Genomic DNA, 10,000 nt, shown 5'->3' on the forward strand with positions numbered 1-10,000 from the left:
TATTATTATTATTATTATTATTATTATTATCATCATCATTATTATCAAAGTTATTAAAATTATTATCATTGAAATTACTAAAATTCTCATTATCAAAATGAGTGAAATTATAATTATAAACATTATTAAAATTATTTGTATTAATGGAATTACTAAAATGTCAAAATGTACTGCAGTTGGATAACTACTGGTCCACAAGACGGTTATTACTGAACTAAATGAGTTGTGAGAATTATTGTTGCAATAATGCTCATTGTTATATTTAATGTTATTGTTATTATTCTATAAGAGAGATTACTCGAGTACCATATGTGGATGAGATCATAATAAGGGGTAGATGGAGGTGGTTTGGGCATGCTCTTCGCACTCTCCAAAAGAGACCAGTGCACCAAACGTTCAGCTGGGTTCCACAAGGCATTAGGAGAGTTGGAAGACCCAGTCCTGCGTGGCTGAGGACTCTGACGCGTGAAGTAGGAGATGATGAATGGAGAAGTATTGATTTAAAAGCTCAAGATAGAGACGACTGGCGAAATCTAACCGAGGCCCTTTGCGTCAATAGGCGTAAGAGGAGATAATGATGATGATGATGATAATAATAATAATAATGATAATAATAATAATTATTATTATTATTATTATTATTATTATTAGTTGAGCTACAACCCTAGTTGGGAAAGCAGGATGTTATAAGCCCAAAGGCTCCAACAGGGACAAATAGCCCAGTGAGGACAGAAAATAAAGAAAAATTAAATACAAGAGAAGTGATGAACAATTAAAATGAAATATTTTTAGAACAGTATGAAAGATTGAATAGATACTAAACTTCCGTGTGATTTGTGGATAACGTCATAAAGTAAAGGATACTTATAGTCATGTTACCATTATTAGGGTAAAAAATGTTCTCAGAGACCCGTAAGTTCTACTTACTACTTTGACGAATTATTTCTTTTAGGGTTTTTTTTTTTTTTTTTTTTTTTTTTTTTTTTTTTTTTTTTTTTGATTGCCACTAATAGCATGAAATATTTGATGGTTATTTTGTGATATATTGAGGCTTTCAAGTCTTGATAAAATGCATTAGAACAGCTGCGTTACCTGTTCACATTGGTAATGTAAAGTGTTCAATGGCTGCCTGTTGCTATTAAAAATTGAAATATTAAGGAAAGTGTTAGTTTTAGACCACTTATTTCCTTTGGAAGTTTATGATAGGTAACATATTAGTATTACAACTACAGTCCATTTCTTTTAGCGAGTCATATTTGCACCGACTTGCAACGGTGCCCTTTTAGCTCGGAAAAGTTTCCTGGTCGCTGATTGGTTAGAATTATCTTGTCCAACCAATCACCGATCAGGAAACTTTTCCGAGCTAAAAGGGCACCGCTGCGAGTCTGTGCAAATATGACTCGCTAAAAGAAATGGACTATAAGTTTCATTGTGGTTTATACATACATACATATACCAAGGCACTTCCCTCAATTTTGAGGGATAGTCGACATCAAACAAATGAAACAAAAAAAGGGGACCTCTCCTCTCTATGTTCCTTCCTGTCTGTGGTTTATGCAAAATGTAAATGTATGATTAAATAATAACAATTCATTTCCCAATATGCATTTCTTGGTTGTCTTGTATAAATAATTCAGTTGACGCCGTTGTGTTTATGAATTGTGATGTTTTCGTTATTTTCTTGGCTGAGGGTACACTTGCGTACACATTTCTACTTGTTTCTCTTCCTCTTGTTTTTTTTTTTTTTTTTTTTTTTTTTTTTAAGCTTTTATAGTTTCTGTATGAAAGATCTAATTTAATGTTGTTACTTGTCTTGTAGTTTATTAATTTCATTGTTAACTTCCCTCACTGGGATATTTTCCCTGTTGGAGCCTTTTGGAGCCTTTGGGCTTATAGCATCCTGCTTCTCCAACTAGGGTTGCGGCTTAATTAATAATAATAATAATAATAATAATATTATTATTATTACTATTATTATTATTATTATTATTATCATTATTATACTAATTGTTAAAATGTTCTTTGGTTATTAATTATTCAAGAGGTGAGAAAGAATTGGGTGTTGTTGATTGTTGTATGATGCAAATGATGTTTTCGTCGAAATCACAAATTGTTATCAAAATAATTAATATCAAGGAAATATCTACTGAGGAAATAACCGGTAACTCTCATCGTCATTATTATTATTATTATTATTATTATTATTATTATTATTACTAGCCAAGCTACAACCCTAGTTGGAAAGGCAAGATGCTATAAGCCCAAGGGCTCCAACAGGGAAAAATAGCCCAGTGAGGAAAGGAAGTAAGGAAATTAATAAATGATGGGAACAAATTAATAATAAATCATTCTAAGAACATTAACAACGTCAAAATAGATATGTCATATATAAACTATTAACAACGTCAAAAACAGATATGTCATATATAAACTATAAAAAGACTCATGTCAGCCTGGTCAACATAAAAACATTAGCTTTAGTACACAGATAATGCTTGTCTCTTTAAAGTGGATTAGACAGAGAGAAGATAGTTAAGTGCAACATTTGACATTGATAATAATTATGAAAATGATGGTAATTTTTTAAAAGAACTTAGATATTTAATCTCATCTATGTTTTTGAATAACAAGGGAATTTTGGTGACAAATTCTTGCCTTATTCATCATCCTCATCATCTCCTCCTACGCCTGTTGACGCAAAGGGCTTCGGTTAGATTTCGCCAGTCGTCTCTATATCGAGCTTTTCATTCAATACTTCTTCATTCATCATCTCCTACTTCACGCTTCATAGTCTTTAGTTATGTAGTCCTGGGTCTTCCAACTCTTCTAGTGCCTTATTAAGCGTTGTTGAAGAAAAACTGAGGCAAGAACTCCTACGCCTATTGACGCAAAGGGCCTCGGTTAGATTTCACCAGTCGTCTCTATCTTGTGCGTGTAAATCAATATTTCTTCATTCATCATCATCTACTTCACGCTTCATAGTCCTCAGCTATGTAGGCTTGGGTCTTCCAACTCTCCTAGTGCCTTGTGGATCGCAGCTGAACGTTTAGTGAACTAATCTCTCTTGTGGAGTTCGAAGAGCATGCCGAAACCATCTCCATCTACCCCTCATCATGATCTCATTCACATTATGGCACTCGAGTAATCTCTCTTTAAATTTCATTTCCAATCCTGTTCTGCTATTTAACTCCCAATATCCTTCTTAGGGCTTTGTTCTTCAATCTACTAAATCTATTGAAAATTGTTTCATTGTTACACAAAGACTCATGTCCATATAGTAACACCGATCTCACTAAACTGATATGTAGTCTGATTTTTATATGTAATTTCAGGCGATTTGATTTCCAAGTTTTACTTAACCTAACCATTGTCTGATTGATGGCACTCGAGTAATCTCTCTTATAGTTTCATTTCCAATCCTGTCCTGCTATTTAACTCCCAATATTCTTCTGAGGGCTTTGTTCTCAAATCTACTAAATCTATTGGAGATTGTTTCATTGTCATACCATGACTCATATCCATAGAGTAACACCGATCTCACTAAACTGACATATAGTCTGATTTTTTTAATGTAATTTCAGGCGATTTGATTTCCAAATTTTACTTAACCTAGCCATTGTCTGATTGATGGTACTCGAGTAATCTCTCTTATAATTTCATTTCCAATCCTGTCCTGCTATTTAACTCCCAATAGCCTTTTGAGGGTTTTGTTCTTAAATCTACTAAATCTATTGGAGATTGTTTCATTGTCATACCATGACTCATATCCATAGAGCAACACCAATCTCACCAAACTGATATATAGTCTGATTTTTATATGTAATATCAGGCAATTTGATTTCCAAATTTTACTTAACCTAGCCATTGTCTGATTGATGGCACTCGAGTAATCTCTTATAGTTTCATTTCTAATCCTGTCTTGCTATTTAACTTTGTCCATAAATCTACTAAATCTATTGGAGATTTTTTCATTGTCATACCATGACTCATGTCCATACATTAACACCAATCTCACTAAACTGATATATAGTCTGATTTTTACATGTAATATCAGGCGATTTGATTTCCAAATTTTATCAAGCGCCGTTGAAGAAAAACTGAAGCAAATTCTTCAGTCGAATGTTGTCTCCGTTTGAGTGATAAAAATCATGACTTGTTGAGTCACTGGCTGCCAGCTCTGGTGTGAAAGATGAGAAATTGGAAAAGCTACAGGTGTTTACGTGTGAGCTGGAATTGTATTCGATAAAAGACGAAGGGTAGGAAAGGAGGAGGGTGGGAGAGAATCTAGCGACCTTGGATTATTTAAGCATTTAAACTCGGGTTTTTATGCACTGTTAAAAATTTCCCGTAAAATGGTAAAAATCGTGTAATGAATGTTGCCAGATATTTACCGTTTTAAAAACGGATATATTGACGTTAAAAATCGTGGAATGAATGTTGCCAGTTATTTACCGTTTAAAAACGGATATATTGACGTTAAGGAGTGATATTACGGTCACCAAACCGTAAAAGATAATAACAAAATAGGGTGAAAATTACGGTCGCCTGTATTTTACTGAAATACGGCTGAGCACATTATATTTTCGTGGAGAATTTTTTTTATTAAGATTACGTTTTTTTTTATGAGAATTTCAGATTAAAATTACCGTTTTTTTAGGAGAATTTCAGATTAAAATTGCTGTTTTTAGGAGAATTTCAGATTAAAATTACGGTTTTTTAAGGAGGATTTCAGATTAAAATTACGGTTGTTTTAGGAGAATTTCAGATTAAAATTGCCGTTTTTTAGGAGAATTTCAGATTAAAATTACGTTTTTTTTTTTTTTAGGAGAATTTCAGATTAAAGTTACGGTTTTTTAACAGTGTGGAAAATCTTTCTGTGGGGGAAATTTTCCATCGAAAGCTGACATCGAGAAGATTTAAAGAAAATGAAAAACACCAACACAAGCACTAACATAGAACATTGTCTTGATGCTGAAGCAGATACATCATCATGTCAGAGGTCTGTATAGGAGTGAAGGCACCAGTCAAGACAACATCAAATCATGACGATCCATAGCCATGCAATTGCCAAGGTTTATAGTGAATACTTATTTATGATGCAACAGGACTCATTTTATGCCTGATAGTGAGTTAAATACGGAACTGTTCATCATATAAGTTTTAGTGCTGGAACAGATTTTGGAAATATACAATTTAAACTTTATGTTAATTTCGTATCAAGTCTTCGTTTTAATAAAGTTTGTTGGGTTTTAAATTAAGTATGATGTTACAGGACTTATTTTATGCCTGGTTGTGCGTTAAATAAGCAACTGTTCATCAATAAGTTTTAGTGCTGGAGCATATTTTGGAAATATAAACTTCATATTAATTTCCTATCATCTTTGATTTAATGTTTGTTGAATTTTAAATTAATTATGATGTTACAGGTCTTATTTTATTCCTGATGGTGAGTTAAATACGCAACTGTTTATCATATAGGTTTTAGTGCTGGAGCTTATTTTAGAAATATAAACTTCTACTTAATTTTGCATCGTCTTCGATTTAATGTTTGTTAAATTTTAAATTAAGTATGATATTACAGGACTTATTTAATTCCTGATTATGAGTTAAATAAGCAATTGCTCATCATATAGATTTTTGTGCTGGAGCATATTTTGGAAATATAAATTTCATGTTATTTTCTTGTTGTTTTCTTCGATTTAATTATGACAGTTGATATTTAAACTAAGATTCTTTTAATTTATCGAATTGATATCTTATAGTCAATTCTTTTTAGTGAGGCAGATTTGCACTGACTCACAGTTGTGCCCTTTTAGCTCGGAAAAGCTTCCTGATCGCTGAATGGTTGGACAAGATAATTCTAACCAATCAGAGACCAGGAAACTTTTCCGACCTAAAATGGCACCGCTGCGAGTCACTGCAAATGCGCCTCATTAAAAAAAATTGAGTTTAGTAAGATTGATTAATTTTGACTGAAAGGAATTTTCGTGTTATCCCATAAAAAAAAAATTTGATTTTTTTTTTTTTTTTTTTTTTTTGTGGAACTTTAAACAATCCTTGATCGATTGAAGTCCGTGTCTGATTTCTCTGTTTGCGTCGTATTTCACTGTTTGCCTTTTCGGTAATGTATTCTTGATGTGTTATGGACAATATGAAACACACCAAAACATGCAGATTTATTCTGAATCAGTTTTTAATACACCAGAACATCGCTAAAAAAAATATTACATTTGGTCGTCTCAGAGCTTTTCATTGTGTTGTCGCAGAGAGAGAGAGAGAGAGAGAGAGAGAGAGAGAGAGAGAGAGAGAGAGAGAGAGAGAGAGAGAGAGATTCTGAGGGCCCCCAGGTACAGAGTTTTAAGTTTTTGCTCTATTTCATAAAATGGAAAAAAGAGCGTTTAAGGGTTATTGTGGCCAGATTGGTAACGTCTCTGCCTGGTGTTTTCCAGACGGGGGTTCGAATCTCGCTCAGAGTCGTTAGTGCCTTCAGCGTTTGCAACCTTACCATCTTTGTGATCTAAGGTTTGGGGGAGTTTGGGGGAGCCTTTAGGTCTATCTGCTGAGTCGTTAGAAGCCATTGCCTGGCCTTCCTTGGTCCTTGCTTGGATGGAGAGGGCGCTTGGGTGCTGATCATATAATATATATGGTCAGTCTCTAGGGCTTTTTCCTGCTTGCTAGGACAATATCACTGTCCCTTGCCTCTGCCATTCATGACCGACCTTCAAAGCTTTAAGTGATTTACTTACGAGCTACATTATGGATCTTGTAAATGACGTCATCGATGTTAATACTACGTTGATAATAGTTTGGTTTGCTATCCCAGTTGTCCTGATAGTTATCGAGTTTAGTCGTTTCCAAAACATTAACAACTTCAATGCCCAATTTTTCATTTGCTACAGGGATATAAACAATGAATGACATGTCTGTATGGGATCTTATACATTTTAAGATTGGAAAAATTGGTATTTGTACCAATTTCTCCGTTTTATGTCTCAAATTTCATTTGTTTGATTCTTATTCAGCTTTAGATATTGGAAAAAAAATTAGAAATCGAAATACGACGATTTTAGCATATTTTAGGAAATATTGTAATGGGAATTTATGATTTTAGTGTATTAGCATAATTTTTGTATAGTTAAATGGTTCTTCATTTGATAGCCAGATTATATATATATATATATATATATATATATATATATATATATATATGCATATAGATATGTATATGTATATTTATACATATATATACATATAGATATATATATATATATATATATATATAGATATACACACACATATATATATACATATACAGAGAGAGAGAGAGAGAGAGAGAGAGAGAGAGAGAGAGAGAGAGAGAGAGAGAGAGAGAGAGAGATAAATTACATAAATGGATGAAAGTGATTGTATAACTTTGATACTTGTAATAGTTTTGTTTGAATTTTGCAATTTAAGTAGGTTTATTGTTTCACACAAATCCCTCTTGGAATTTCGCAATAGATTAAATTCGTTTATTAGTCAATAGTCCAAAATATTCCATATGTAAATTGAAATTATCTGGTGGTGTTTTACGAAGTTCAATTTAAATATAAAAAGAATAATTCATGAAGTGTAACCATAGAAAAATTGCCTACGATTCAAAAGAATTTTTTTTATGAATAATGAAAAATTATTTATTTTACATACTGCGTTTAATGATAAATTATATATATATAACGATTATGTTTGTTTAATTGTATTTTCCACATGTCTTAGACGTTTTTATTTTTTATATTAATAACGATGAACTATTTATTTTTCATACTGCATTTAATGATAAATTATTTATATAACGATTATATTTACTTTATTCCATTTTCCACATATTTTAGACTTTTTAAAGACATAAGATTTAAGTGCTGAAAAATTAAATGTTAATTTAGCTTAAATTTCGTAATAAATTTTTCTTTATTTAAAAATATCGTTTAGTGACACAACTGCTATGGCGTTTTAGATGTTCTAGAAATAAAATTCCAAAATTTAATTTTTTACCTGTTAAGTTGTTTGCTACAAAAACATCTAATATCAGAAAATGCTGGTCAAAGCCAAATTATGCTATTATGACCTTACTTACCTATAGATAGAGATGATATTTTTATTCGTACATATATACTGTACAGTATATATATATATATATATATATATATATATATATATATATATATATATATATATATATTGAATATACTGTATAATGACATATTTTGAAACTACTTACCTTCTAATAAAGAATCGAGCTAGACTGTAATTCTGACTGAAATATACTGCAATCATATATGTGTACTGTAATTGTACTTTTATATTATGTATATGCATATATATATATATATATATATATATATATATATATATATTGATTGATTGATTGATTGCAACAAACCTACCTTTTCGAACTTCATCCTTTGGAGTCCTAAGAAAATAATTTGCAGGAAAATCACAACGGGAGTTAATTAAAGGATTAATAATGTCGAAGTCAATTTTAGTTTTAAAAAGGTTATGTATGTGATGATATATATCCATCATCATCATCATCACCATCATATTTGATAGCAATGGTGATGATGATTAGTTTATTGGGGAAAAAGGATACGTCTTGTATTAATGGCAAGGTCGAGATGAGAAAAATGGAAAAAAAAGGGGGTCGGGGTTTATGATGATGGTGGGCGGGGCTTATGAGGATTTAAGGGGGCGGGGCAGGGTCAGGTCAGGTCAGGTCGCACACGGGATCAAGAGGTCACTCACCTGAGAGGGCAGAGGATACGTCTTGTATTAATGGGAAAGTTGAGATGAGAAAAATGAAAATAAAAAGGGGTCGGGGCTTATGATGATGATGGGCGGAGCTTATGAGGATTTAAGGGGGCGGGGCAGGGACAGGTCAGGTCGCACACGGGGTCAAGAGGTCACTCACCTGAGAGGGCAGAGGATACGTCTTGTATTAATGGGAAGGTCGAGATGAGAAAAATAAAAAAAAGGGGTTGGGGCTTATGATGATGAGGGGCGGGGCTTATGAGGATTTAAGGGGGCGGGGCAGGGTCAGGTCAGGTCGCACACGGGGTCAAGAGGTCACTCACCTGAGAGGGCAGGTCGGGGTGCCGCTGATATGGAGCAGAAGGGTCGTGGATGGTCAGAGGCTCAATAGGTCCTCGGTGCATCGTACCCTAGGAGACGGTGGGCACCACCATGTTAGCGCCCCCCTCCTCCCCCTCCTGCCCCCTCCCCCCTCCCTTGGGCACCGGCTCGGGCACCACCAATGCCACCAACGCCGCCCACACCGCGTCACGGGCGTACACTTCTATAACCTAAAACATCTAAGGAGATCGAGGGAATGGAGGAGAGTGGCGACACCCGGGAGGACCCTGGAGTACCCTGGAGGGGGGTGGGGGTTGAGATGAGAGGGGTTTTTGGGCGGGGGTATAAGGGGGAGGGGTGATAAAAGAGAACAAACGCCACAAGGTGCGTTTGTCTTCGGTCGAACCACGCCCACTCCAAAACCCTTCTTTTTGGGGACAGGTCAAAAACTCCTCGGTTTTTTTAACTTCTTCTTCTCCCCCCTTTCCTCTCCTTCGTCTTCGACTTCTTCTTCTTCTCTCGTTTCACAGATGGGCGGCCCCAGCAGGTATGTCAAGGTCAGGCGATTCGATTTCTCGTTTGCGCTTTAATTTTCTTTTCTTTTCTTTTATCTTTTCTTCTCTATCCGAAAGAGAATTTTTTTCTTTTATTTCTTCTCTATCCAAAAAAGAGAATTTAGATTTCACGCCTGATTTTCAGGACTCCTATATTTTTCTCTCTTTTTTAAGGAGTCTTTTAGATACACAGAATACAGAAATATCGTTTTAATCTATCTGCCTAACTTTGATTTTCTTGCGATTTTTTAAACTTTATCATTTTTCGTTAACGTACATCACATCTGTAAACTAGATTAGTGGCAGATCATTAACGCCCGTAGGAGCTGCAAGCTGTA

The 10,000-nt window shown here is 34.1% G+C and overlaps 1 long non-coding RNA gene across 1 annotated transcript in view; it reads right to left on the reverse strand.

The window, feature by feature from the left end:
• Positions 1-10,000, reverse strand: part of LOC137639090 (uncharacterized) — a 30,825-nt gene that overhangs the window by 19,527 nt on the left and 1,298 nt on the right. The window contains exon 2 of the long non-coding RNA XR_011044221.1: positions 9,111-9,995. This is a non-coding gene — a long non-coding RNA (uncharacterized lncRNA). The remainder of the gene's footprint in view (positions 1-9,110; positions 9,996-10,000) is intronic.

The sequence above is a fragment of the Palaemon carinicauda genome, chromosome 4 (genome assembly GCF_036898095.1).
Source record: "Palaemon carinicauda isolate YSFRI2023 chromosome 4, ASM3689809v2, whole genome shotgun sequence".
Taxonomy (NCBI): domain Eukaryota; kingdom Metazoa; phylum Arthropoda; class Malacostraca; order Decapoda; family Palaemonidae; genus Palaemon; species Palaemon carinicauda.